At 49.1% G+C, this 12,373-nt stretch overlaps 1 protein-coding gene across 22 annotated transcripts in view; it reads left to right on the top strand.

The window, feature by feature from the left end:
- Positions 1 to 12,373, top strand: part of ST3GAL1 (ST3 beta-galactoside alpha-2,3-sialyltransferase 1) — a 109,579-nt gene that overhangs the window by 62,873 nt on the left and 34,333 nt on the right. For 4 of the 22 annotated variants that reach the window (XM_054246633.2, XM_078352423.1, XM_078352433.1 and 1 more), the window contains 4 exons: positions 2,026 to 2,084; positions 2,186 to 2,463; positions 2,674 to 2,826; positions 6,769 to 6,823. The exons of 2 other annotated variants lie outside the window; for them this stretch is intronic. The gene's annotated coding sequence lies outside the window, so the exon portion shown is untranslated. Of the gene's footprint in view, positions 1 to 2,025; positions 2,085 to 2,185; positions 2,464 to 2,668; positions 2,827 to 3,422; positions 3,462 to 6,768; positions 6,824 to 12,373 lie in introns of all 22 variants that reach the window. 16 more of the 22 variants (XM_078352427.1, XM_035277388.3, XM_078352435.1 and 13 more) reach the window with 9 other exon arrangements.

Here is a 12,373-nt window from a genome sequence, read left to right on the forward strand (position 1 = left end):
CACAAGGTTTCAGAGAGAGGGACTATATATTTCACTCGGCATTGTATCTCCTGTATCCCAAAGAGGACCTGGCACATTCTAGGGCCCCAACGAGTCCTTACTAAATGACCAATGGCTCTGGTTTCTCACAAAAGCCAAGAGTTTGGACCCAGTGGTTGTTGAGGATCCTCTCTGCTCTTGATGAAGGTCTCTGAACTTGAGTGAGTGTCCTACTTCTGAGGTCGTCTCTTTCTTACAGTCACTGGGCAGACCAGCCTCACACAGGGTTCTCAGTTCCCTCCCCACAGAGCCTGAGGCTGGGATTCCATGCATGTGGATTGCAGAGGAAGTGAAGTGTTCCAGGGAAAGGGTGGGGGACACAGGGCTAAACCAGGGAGCTGCTGAGCAGAGCTGTGCTTCCAGCTAGAGTCAACCTTCAGCCTGATCCCATAGCCAACCCAGAACACAAACTGCACCATGACGTTGTGCCACAAACCTAAAAGTTTGGCCTTGATGCAGGGACAGTTGGGAGCCTCAGAAGATTATAGGCAGCAGAAAGGAAACACAAGAATCCAAGAATTCTACATAAGAAACATGTTCTGGACTCTGGAGTCCAGGGAGTTTGGTGTTTGAACGAGACTCCAGGTGACAGTGGGGAAGAGAAATGAGTGTGCTTCCATTGCTGTTGGGGAAAGATACATTTTTCAACTCTAGTACTTATCATCAGCAGGGGAAATCAAAGGAAAAGGCAAAGGAGGCCAGCCCTGTGTAACCCCACACTCCTCCCTCATCATCTGTGCACTGCCTGGGGTGTGGAGGGTGAGAGGGTGGGTACCTCCCAGTGGAGGCAGCTGCTGTGTAGCCAGAGGCAGTTCTCTGGATCAAGGGACCGCTGTGAGCTGCCAGCAGCCAATAGTCACAGGAGCTGAGGGGTGGCGTCCCAGCCAGAAGAGGCCCCTGGGCAGAGTGCCAGCAGCATCTACTCTGCAGGGACCCAACACTTTCCAGGTAGCCTGACCCCAGCTAAGAAAACAAAAACCTGAAACCTGCCTTTCCAGGTGAAGTGGCTCCGAGGGTCACCGGGCGTAATTTGCTACCTAAGGAAAGTTCGTGATTACCATCCCCTGCCCCTCCACACCGCTCAGGTTTCCTGCTCATCCTCTGGGCCAGCCTGGAAAAGAAAGAAGCAATGGGTCTTCATGTCCCGACAGTGTGCCAGGAACTCTTCAAGAAACTTAACCTATATTATCTCATCTAACGTTCCCGGCAACTCCGAGGGATGGGCCTTATAATGCCCATGCCTGCCAGGTGGAAGCTGTGGCTGGCAGAGGTGAAATACCTTCCTGGGGCCACACAGCTATGAATGGCAGTGCCAGGACTCAAAGCCAACCCTCCTGGGCCAAAGCCTATGCTCTTCCCTGCCATCTCCATGAGCGTGGGTGCGGGAGAAGAGGCATCATGAGACTGTCTTTCTGGTCTTTCTCTTTCTCCAAGAAGCCCCATAAAGCACGGCAGGACTTCAGGGAGCAAAACAGGAAGTCAAGGAACCCTTTCCTGTGGTTTCTCCTACTGATGAGTGGTGGAGTTGAAGATACGCGTCTTTTCCCAACAGCATGGAGGCACACGCATTTCTTTTCCCTACTGTCACCTGGACTCTGAAACACCAAACTCCCTGGACCCCAGAGTCCAGAACACGTTTCTTATGTGGAATTCTTGGATTCCTGCCTTTCCTTCCTGCTGCCTATAATCTTCCGAGGCTCCCAAATATCTCTGGGTCAAGGCCCAACTTGTACACCTGGGTTTCGAGCTCCCTCTGCAGTTCACCAAGTTTTTTTCAACCAATCCTATCTCCAAATCTTGCCCATCACATCTCCCACTGCAATACAGATGAGATCTGCCGTTTATTTACTCAAACCTAAAAATATTAGCTCTTATTTTGGGAGCTCTTGCCACATGCCCAAGCTGGACGGATCGCTTTGTATGTGTTGTCTTGTGTGAGCCTCACAAGGACCCCATCAGGTCAGTCCTGTTGTTCTCATCTTACAGATGAAAAGCTGGAACTCAGTGAGGTACGGTAACCCAGGAGGAGTAGAACAAGGATTAATGTAAGTCCGTCTGGCCCAGACCCTGTGCTTTCTCCTTCTTGGTCAGTGCTCTCCAATAGAACTTTCCCAATGATGAAATGCTCTATGTCGTTACTGTCCAGGTCAGTAGCCACTAGCCACATGAGACTGTTAAGCGGTTGAAATGTAGCTGGTGCACCTGAGGAACTGTGTGCTTGCCTTCCATGAACTGCCTCGTGATTCACTGGGGGACTCAAAACATTCATTTCCTGATCACCTCATTTATGCCAGGAATTGGGAGAGGTTGCCAAAGGAGAACGAAAGCACACGAGGCACTATCATTGCAGGGGATGCCCAGTCATGATAATGTGGGGCCCAGGATTGGTGTTGTCTTGTGTGAACCTCACAAGGACCCCACCAGGTCAGTCCTGTTGTTCTCATCTTTTTTTTTTTTTTGAAACAGAGTCTTGCTCTGTCACCAGGCGCCAGGCTGGAGTGCAGTGACACAATCTCTGCTCACTGCAATCTCCACCTCCTGGGTTCAAGCAATTCTCCTGTCTCAGCCTCCCGAGTTGCTCGGACTACAGGTGTGCACCCACGCCCAGCTAATTTTTTGTATTTTTTAGTACAGATGGAGTTTCACCATGTTGGCCAGGATGGTCTTGATCTCTTGACCTCGTGATCTGCCCTCTTCCACCTCTCAAAGTGCTGGGATTAAGGCATGAGCCACCATGCCTGGCCTTGTTGTTCTCATCTTACAGATGAAAAACTGGAACTCAGTGAGGTACACTGAAAAAAATTTTTTTTCGATTTTAATTAATTCAGTTAATTTAATTAGTGATATTAATTAATTAATTAATGAGTGCAGCTGAGGACTTGTATTTTAAATTTAAAATATGTTTAATTAGAAAGAGCTGCCGAGTGCAGTGGCTCATGCCTATAATCTCTGCACTTTGGGAGGCCGAGAAAGGTGGATCACGAGGTCAGGAGTTTGAGACTAGCCTGGCCAACATGGCGAAACGCCACCTCTACTAAAATTACAAAAATTAGCCGGGTATGCTGGCATGTACATGTAATCTCAGCTACTTGGGAGGCTGGGACAGGAGAATCGCTTGAACCCAGGAGGCAGAGGTTGTAGTGAGCTGAGATCGCACCACTGTACTCCAGCCTGGGCGATGGAGCAAGACTCCATCCTAAAAAAAAAAAAAAAATAGTTGTAGTCATTTGGACTTCAGCAAGATGCTTCACCACACTGTGCCTCAGCTTCCTCATTTGAAAATTGGGGATGACAATTATAGCCTTGCATTCATTGGCTAAAGCAACCATAACAAAATATCATAAACTCAGTGGCTTAAACAACTGAATTTTATTTTCTCACAGATCTGGATGCCGGAAGCGCAAGATTAAGGTGTCATCAGGGTGGGTTTCTGATGAGAGCTGTCTTTCTGGCTTGCACGTGGCTGCTTTCTCATTTGTCCTCACGTGGCTTTCTTCTGTGCATATGTAGATAGTGCCTTCTGGTCTCTCTCTCTCTCTCTCTCTCTCTCTCTCTTTCTCTCTCTCTCTCTCTCTCTTTTAAATAAAGACACCAGTTCTTGCAGATTAGGGCCCACCATTACAGCCTCATTTAACCTTATTACTCTCCTAAAGGCCTTATCTCCAAATCCAGTCATCTTGATGGTTAAGGCATCGACATGTGAATTTGGTGGTGGTGTGGGGCACAGGTCAGTCCATAGCGAGGGCCAATTCTGCAGGGCTGTTGTGATGATTTCAATGGGTTGGGACAAGTGTGGAATAAGAGCCAGGCTGCTCTTAGCACCCTGGTGGTAGCGGCCCCACATTATCATGACTGGGCATCCCCTGCAATGATAGTGCCTCGTTTGCTTTCTTTCTCCTTTGGCAACCTCTCCCAATTCCTGGCATAAATGAGGTGGTCAGGAAATGGATGTTTGAGTCCCCCAGTGAGTCACGAGGCAGTTGACAGAAGGCGAGCAGGGTGTGAGGTGCCCTGGGCTGCACCCTGCTGTGTTGCTGACCTGCTTAGTGACTTTGGCCAAGTCCCTGTCTTCTGCCAGCCAGGATGCATCTCATTAAGACAAAGCTTGCTTTGCCAGTGAAATTGCAGGAGATTTCATATCCTCATGGCCTTTTGTGGCCATTCCTAAGTATTGGGTAGTGCTCAGAGTCGACTCAGAGAGATTGTTTTTGTTTTTGAGATGGAATTTCACTCTTGTCCCCCAGGCTGGAGTGCAATGGTGTGATCTCTGCTCACTGCAACCTCTGCCTCCTGGATTTAAGTGATTCTCCTGTCTCAGCCTCCTGAGTAGCTGGGATTACAGTTGCCCACCACCACACCTGGCTCATTTTTGTATTTTTAGCAGAGAAGGGTTTCACCACGTTGGCCAGGCTGGTGTTCGAGCTCCTGACCTCAATTGATCTGCCCCCCTCAGCCTTCCGAAGTGCTGGGATTACAAGCATAGGCCACCTCGCCTGGCCAGAGAGATTTTTTTCTTTTACGGAAATGTTCTTATAGACTCCAAACTGACAGTACTTCTCCAAACCCCCCTCTCACAGCTACTGCTCCCACCCCAAGAGAGCACCTGGTGACCCTGCAGGATAGGGCTGGGCTGGACGGGCATAGGAGAACTTACTCTCACTGCCTGTCTCTGGGGCAGTTTCGGAGTCATGCCTAGGAGCCTGAGTGTTTTCCTGCTCCTGAGTAACCACCCACAGACACGGAACCGCCGAGGCTGGGGGCGACCTCTTGGGATTCCATGGCAACACTGAGAAACCCCATGTTGATTTTTCCATCTTCTTTCATGTTACCTTTCCCACATCTGTCCTTGCTTAGGAAGATTGATGTCCGAGAACGTTTGTTTAGCAGAGAGCTCTATTAGCTGGGGAGGGACAGATTGAAGGCCATGGGGACAGCCAAGCCTGTGCAAGCCCCCTCACCTGGTGTGGCTCAGCCCAGCAGCATTGGGAAGGAGAGTACCAGGTGTTAGTTCTTTGCGTCCTCCCAGCTCACTGCTAATTCGTGATTCGTATGCTGACTAATTCAGTGCATTTTTGAACCCCTCAGTATCAACTTCCTCATGAGGGAAACACAAACAAAGATACCTTTTACGAGAAGTGCAGCATCTGGCCAGGAGGAGATGATAGCTCAGCCCCTAGGGGAGCATTGATGACATGCCAGACACGCTTGAAGCACTTTATGTAGTCATTGAGCCTCTTAATCTTCTCGGCAACCCTAGGAGGTGGGCATGATTATTCTTTTTCTTTACAGATGAGGAAACTGAGGCACAGTGAGGTGAAGTGACTCCTGGCAGAATGCACAGCCAATGAATGACAGAGCTGGGCATTGGACGCAGGCTGTCTTGCTCCATAGCCTTGGCCCTCATCACTGCCCTCGGCCCAGCTGACATTAGTTATGCCAAGCTGTGTCTCCTCCCCACAACCTTCCCTGAAGCGCTGGGGAGAAAGGACACACACAGCAGGTGTTGCTTGTTCTGAAAAGTTCTTTACTTTTAATTAAACAAAAGATGTCTCTTTCGAGTTGTTAACCTGGAGAGTCAGAGGCAGGGCAGCCCCACCCCGGGCACCTCCTATCTCCTTCGGCCCCCATGGGCCTCCCGGTGATATTAATGTCCGAGGGCCTCGGAGTCATCCATTATTGATGGGGCATGGGTGCACCGTGGGGAGAGGGTGAGAAAGAAGCCCAGGTGGTCTTGATGGCTCAGAAACTTCTTTATATCCCTGTCCCTGGTGGGAAAGTGCATTACAGGTGACAGGAGCAAAAGCAGCTGTGACCAAGCTGCTGCCAGCCGTGGGTGGGACATGATCATTTGTTATTGCCCTCTGCTGAGCACCCTCCTCTCATTCAGGATTTAGGAGGAAAATGACAACAACGGCAACACCACTTCTTTGATCTTGAGTCTTAGATTCATGTCTCTCTGCTTCACAAAATCCCTAACTGTCTGTTTCCTGCCAGCGAGAAGAATGTGCCAGACTCCAAACTACCTCGGGCTCTGTCCAATGAGATCTGTGACCTGTCCCCAGCCCTGTTGTGGGAGCACACGCTTCCTTTGGGGTGGGGGTGGGGTGAGAACGGGCTTTCACCTGCAGACATGGGTTCCAGTTCGCATTCTGCCCTTGCTCTCCTTGGGACACCGAGCTGCTCGACCTCCGAGCTTGGGTTTCCTCCTGTGTGTGATGGCGAGGCTGGAGCTACTCCAAGGGACTGGCTGAGGCTAAATAATGCATGTGAAAGGCCTTAACCCAGTGCCGGGCACACAGCAGGTCCCAGAGAAAGGGTATGCCATCCTCTCATTTTGTCTACCCCACCCACCCTCATCCTTCAGGGTTTAGGCAAGAGCTCCTCCACCTGACCTCTGACTATTCTGGTGTTTTGCATGTTGGTTGAAACTCTTTGGGGCAGGCTCTTCAAATTTAGCATTTTACAACAGGAAGTGGTTAGAGATCAGAGCTTTCTGTTTGCAGTTTGGGACAGGAAGCTTCTGCACTTAGGTCCCCTGGCTCCCATCCAGTGATCCTTAGGTGACTGTCTTCTCTTTGCACACTGAGAGGTGAAAGGGCTCAGAGGCTTCACGTGAGCACTTAACATTCACTGTGTATATCTGAGCCAAGAGGGGACAGAAACTATCTAATGGATCCCAAGGCCCTCTCCCCATGGTAAGTTTCCTGAGTATTTTCCTCTATTTTTTAGATGAAGAAACTGAAGCTCAGAGAGGTTAAGAGACTCCACTAAGGCCACGTAGTCGGTAAGTGGCAGAGCTGGGATTTGAACTCAGCTCTCTTTGACTCTAGAACCTATGTTCTAAATTGCCTTGCTTTCTTTGCCTTAAAAAGAAGAGAACTGTGACTTTGTTTTCTGTTTTGATGGTGCTCACATGGATTTCTGGATTGAAAAGAGAGGGCCCCTGGGTCCAAGAATTCAGAAGAGTGGTGGCATTTGAGAAAAACAGTCCCATCCCCAGTGGGTGCCGTGGCTGGGACAAACCCAGAGCTTCAGCACACCTGGGTTCAGGATTGAGTCCACCATGGCCAGCAGGGTCCTGGGTCCATTCTCCCAGGAAGGTTGCTCTGTGGCTCCACGATCTCTAGGAACCAGACCCCTGGGACCCCACAGTGGGGCCAGGTGCATCCTTGTGAGCTGTGTGCCCCACATCCTGCCTTAGCCACAGAGGAGCCGGCAGGCAGGATTCAACCTCACTCAGCACTGTTCCGGATGGTTGTATAGTTACACGGTGTGGTTTTGTAGTATTTTTGGTTTTGTTGTTTTTGCAAAAGCCAAAGGAAGTCTGTGGGCCGAGTTCTACCTTCCCTTCTTTGAGGACAGTTGATCTGCTTGGTCAGGTGCAAGCAGAGCTCAGCTAGGAAAAAAAAACAAACCTCCAAACAAGAGGTCCATAGATCAGAGGGCACCTGCACTAGCTAGACACTGGCCCTGTCTGTTCACAGGCAGGGCTCATTGGAAGTTCCGTTGTAATCATCCCATTTTCCAGATGAGGACACTGAGCCCAGAAACAACCACACCCGCACCTCTCGGGAGGCACACATCAGAATGAATCTATGCTCCCAGAGTGCTGAGCGCTTTTCTGTTTCACAGTGTGCTCTACCTCCTGTCCCCAGATACTCGTTGAGGGCCTACCACTGCTCTGAGCAGGGACACAGCAGTCAGGGAGTCAGACTCCTCCTGGTGGGAGGAGTCTGCCTCCTGGCGGGAAAGTCAGAGAGACTAGGGAAGGCTTCTCCAAGGAGGAAATTTGGACAGAACCATGAATGCAGTGAGTGAGAAAGCCATATGGATTCTTCTGTAGAGGGAACAGCAGGTACAAAGGCCCTGAGGCAGGGAGTGTCCTTGGTGTACCATTACGCTCTTTCAGTTTGATTGTCTGGGTGTTTACCACCCCCCACCTCGGCCACCATCGCGGTGCCTGCTCCCTCCTAGTATCCCTTCCTTAGTCAACTCCAAGTGTCCGCAAGAGTGTGGCAATGGGGTGGGGGTTGTGCAGCAAGAAAAATCAAACAGAATTGCCTGGGGCAGAAGAAAGGTGCACCTCTAATAGGAAACCGCCTGCCTTAATCCTTAATCCTCTTCACACAACTTCTGCCTTTGGTGGAGTTTGCCGTGGTTTCATCTTCTTGCTTTGTATGTGTGCTCAAAATGCCTTCTTTAACTAGGGCTGTGAGTTCTCAGCACACTGCAGTCCCGTCTTGTCAGGCCCATCTTTCCAAGCAGAGCAGGAGCCCAGATTCAAAAACCACAGAAATAGGAGAAGAAATAGTTTTGGAAACTATACTGCTGACCTTGGGCTGCGCTCAGGGAGAGAAGTGCAGCAGGCAGAGTCTGGGAGCAGGTGAGGGTGCAAAGGCTAACAGACCTCTGTCTTGGCACAGCCATTAGGCTCTGGCCCCTGTCTCTGGATTCGGGTCCTCTCCTTCATCACAGTGTGGTATTGGTGCCAGCCAAGTTCCTAGGGGAGCAGCTCATAGGGGTGGATGTGCTGAAGGAGGTATGCTGAGGAGTTAGGGACCGCAGCTTCTCTGTGACTTTGTTTTCTGTTTTGATTTTGCCCGCACGTATTTGTGAGTTGATAAAAAGAACTCGGAAGACGGGTGGTATTTGAGAAAAACAGTCCCATCCCACATGGGTGCCTGGCCTGGACAATCCCAGAGCATAGCTCACCTGTACTCAAGATCAAGCCCATTATGGCTGACAGAGGCCCAGGCCCCCTCCCAGGAAGGTTGCTCCAAGGCTCCAGGCTGTCTAGGAACCAGAGCTCTGGGCCCTGCAGCAGAGCCCGGTGCCTCCTTGTGTGTGGTAGTCTCATCTTTGTGGCACTTCGGTCAGTGGACAACCTTGGGCAAGTCACGCCCCCTCCCTGAGACTCAGAAAGTGGAACAGAAAGGTATGTCATCTGTGCTCCTCTGTGATCTGGAAATGCTACAGCCTTTGCCTCAGAGGTAGGTGGCATCCAGGTATGGGGACAGGGGCTTCTGTCAGCTCCCCTTTGATTTTGTAGACCTCCTGGCTCTTAGCAAAGAGATGTCCTAGGAAGGGCAGCAGTGGTCCCGTCTTGGACATTCACACCAGAACCTTGGCACATTCTCACCTCTCCTTGACTGGAGACCTGTGGCTGCAGAACCAGAAACTCATTTCCAGATGCAGTAGAATGTCTCTCTTTCCTCAAGGCTCAGAGGAATTTATTAAGCCTTGCATTAACTGAAGCTTACTCTGCTGGAAAAATAATACTCAGAAAGCAATTCTGTCTGGTTACTGCCTGTAAGCTCCTGAAGGGTTCTCATAAGAAAGGCTCAAAAAGCTCCTGCGCTGTGGGACTCAGAGCCCAGCCCTGTAGCTTCCCTCCAAGGATCAGGCAGCTCAGCGGTTCACCAGCAAGCCCATCATCATTCAGCACCATTGGGTTATCCATCTGTCTGTCTATCAATTAGGCAAGTGCTTATGAGGGTCTGGGGCCAGGGGCGGCATGTACCAGGAGTACTAAGACTAAATCAGACACAGCATGTGCCATCCACAGCAGTTCAGGCTCAACCTGACCACTTTCTCTGGTAAAACTCCAGAGAATTCTTGACTTTATTATTCACCATTCAAAAGCAGCGTGAGCCTTTGTGTCAGCTCCCCTTCACCTCCAAGTGTCATGGCATGCAGGCAGAGGGCCCATACAGATGCCTGCACATGGAATGGTTACGATGTTGGACAGGAACACTGAGCTTGGGAGATCCACCATTTGGTAACAGACAGCAAGCATGCCAGCTTTTTGTCCCAGAGGGAGACACTATCTATCGCATGTCTCAGTATTGGTTACTGCAAACACAAGCCAAGTACAGGGCAGTCAAAGCCTCGCATTCTTTGTCTACCCAGCAAGATGTGTAGGAATGCAAGAAACTCATGGAGGAGCATTTCCAAACAGTGCATTAGCCTTGCAAAAATTTGGATTTTAATCCTGTGTCTAACAACTAGGTGCAAAATTAGATAAATTGCAATTGCTGGACTTCTCTTAGCCTCAGTTTTCTCTTCTATAAAATGGGGATAATGCCTACTTACCAGGTGGTTGTGAAAGAGCGTAGGATCATTCTTCTGGGAACACAGTAGGGAGCTAAGAAAGCCCTTGACTTCAAGAAACTTATTTGTATGGGGAATCTTTTCAGCTACATGTAAGCGTGCAATGTCAGCTAGACAGGCATGTGGAAAATGTCAGAAACAGGTGCTTGGTGCCACAAAGAAAAATCAGCACTGAGACAGAGGATCTCTCAGCAAGGCAATCTTTACTTTCTGCAGAAAGGGTGCTCTTGTTAGCCATCTGGCCATGGAAGTACAACGAACAAAGAAAAAGTAGACATACTTATCTTGTACGCATTTGGGGTTATCCTTACTGCTGTGTCTGATCTGTTTTGGCTGGAGGCAGACTTCACTATCTAAAACTAAAACTCGATTGGCTAACAACTTAAAACTTTTCTAAACAGGTAAAAGCAATGGAGGACAAAAAGAAAGTTTAAGGAAGGAAAGGGCATAGGCTGCGGGCTGGGATATGACTGTGAGCACGTCCAGCACAGATATCACGGACATAGAGTGTACTACGTGCTTGTGAGCATGTGTAACAGCTACATAGGATAGGGCTTAACAAAGAATCACTGGTGAAAAGCAAGAAGGCTTTGAAGAAAGTCTTTAAAAGAGACCATTATTTCTAACATTTGTTATTATTATTCTTTAACAAAAAAAGCAACTTTGAGGAAGAACTTTTCTACTTCCCACAGAAAAGAATAGTTAAAATACAGAGGGTGATACACATCAGGGCTCAGGGACAATTTCTGTAAGGCATTGCCATGTGACCCAGCATCCTGAATTATAGTAGTGAGGAATGACCTTACTACCTGTGGGAAGAGCATTCCTGGCAGCTCAGATAGCCTATGTGTAGGTTCTGTGCTTGGTGTGCTTGAGGGATAGCGTGGAGGCTGACGTAACTCCACAGAGCAAGCAAGAAAAAGGCATGGAAAATGGAATCAGAGGGTAGGCAGGGACCAGTTCTGCCTTGGATCTTGCAGGCCTTGATGAGAGCCTTGGATTACATTGTGGGTGTGGAGGGAATTCACTGGAGGCTTCAGGTAGGTGGGGGCATGAGCAGAATACAGCATGCAGGAGGGTGGGAGAGGGTGCAAGGTCTGGGATTTGCTTTTATCCTGCTGCTACTAACAGATTAGCCTGTTAGTGTTTTGTGGATCCTAGCAGAAGACATGAGATTCCTGGGTCAGGTGTGTTGTAAAAAGGGTAAGATCTTACTGCTTTTTGTCCACAAAGCCTGAGCTCAGAGCAAGCTTTTTGGAGTTTGAAACCTTAGTCAATACTTTCAGAAGCTGAGCCTCAGTCAAAAAACAGGAATGAGATTCTTGGAACAGATTCCAGGGTACAGCATTTCAGAAGGCCCTTACTCTCTCTCAGCCTGCATGTCTTTACCTGTAAAATAGGAAGAACATTGCTTCCCAGGCATATTGTGGGGGGCCTTGTAAATAGAAATTGAATCTGAAGACCCTGTGCTTACTCTCTGCATTCATAAGAAAAATCAAATTCTTCCTAGTAATAATATATCCTTCTAGGTTTTTTATTATCCCTTTTCTTCACTGAGAAGCTGTTAATGTCTGCTCTGTAGCTCTAGTGCACAACACACACACTCAGACATGCTTGCAAAATCTGCCTGACAGCGTCTTCCTGGATAAAGGGTAGTGTCAGTCACTCAGGGGAGAAGGAAAGAGAAGAAGGTGAAAGGAGTTAGAATCTCAGAGGGGTAAGAGAAAATAGATAGGGTGGGCTTTCTTTTTTGTTTCTGATACAGAGTCTTGTTCTGTCACCCAGCCTGGAGTGTAGTGACATGATTTTGGCTCACTACAACCTCTGCCTCCCGGGTTCCAGCGATTCTTCTACCTCAGCCTCCTGAGTATCTGGGACTACAGGTGTGTGCCACCACACCTGACTAATTTTTTATATTCTTCGTAGAGACAATGTTTCACCATATTGGCCAGGCTGGGCTTGAACTCCTGACTTTATGATCCGCCCACCTGGGCCTCCCAAAGTGCTGGGATTATAGATGTGAGCCACCTTGCCCAACCAGAGTGGCCTCTCTTTAGATCACGTTCCTCCCACCCCATGCTGCACATCTGAAGGGAGCTAAGGCTTACTACACACAGTGTCCCCCACATGCAAACTTATGTGCACCCTCCACCCACCCCAGGATGCTCAAAGACAAGGATTTGCACTTGTGGTTGAGGAAGGTTTTGTGAAGTCAGCCAGCTGG

The sequence above is a fragment of the Callithrix jacchus genome, chromosome 16, assembly GCF_049354715.1.
Source record: "Callithrix jacchus isolate 240 chromosome 16, calJac240_pri, whole genome shotgun sequence".
NCBI classification, from domain to species: domain Eukaryota; kingdom Metazoa; phylum Chordata; class Mammalia; order Primates; family Cebidae; genus Callithrix; species Callithrix jacchus.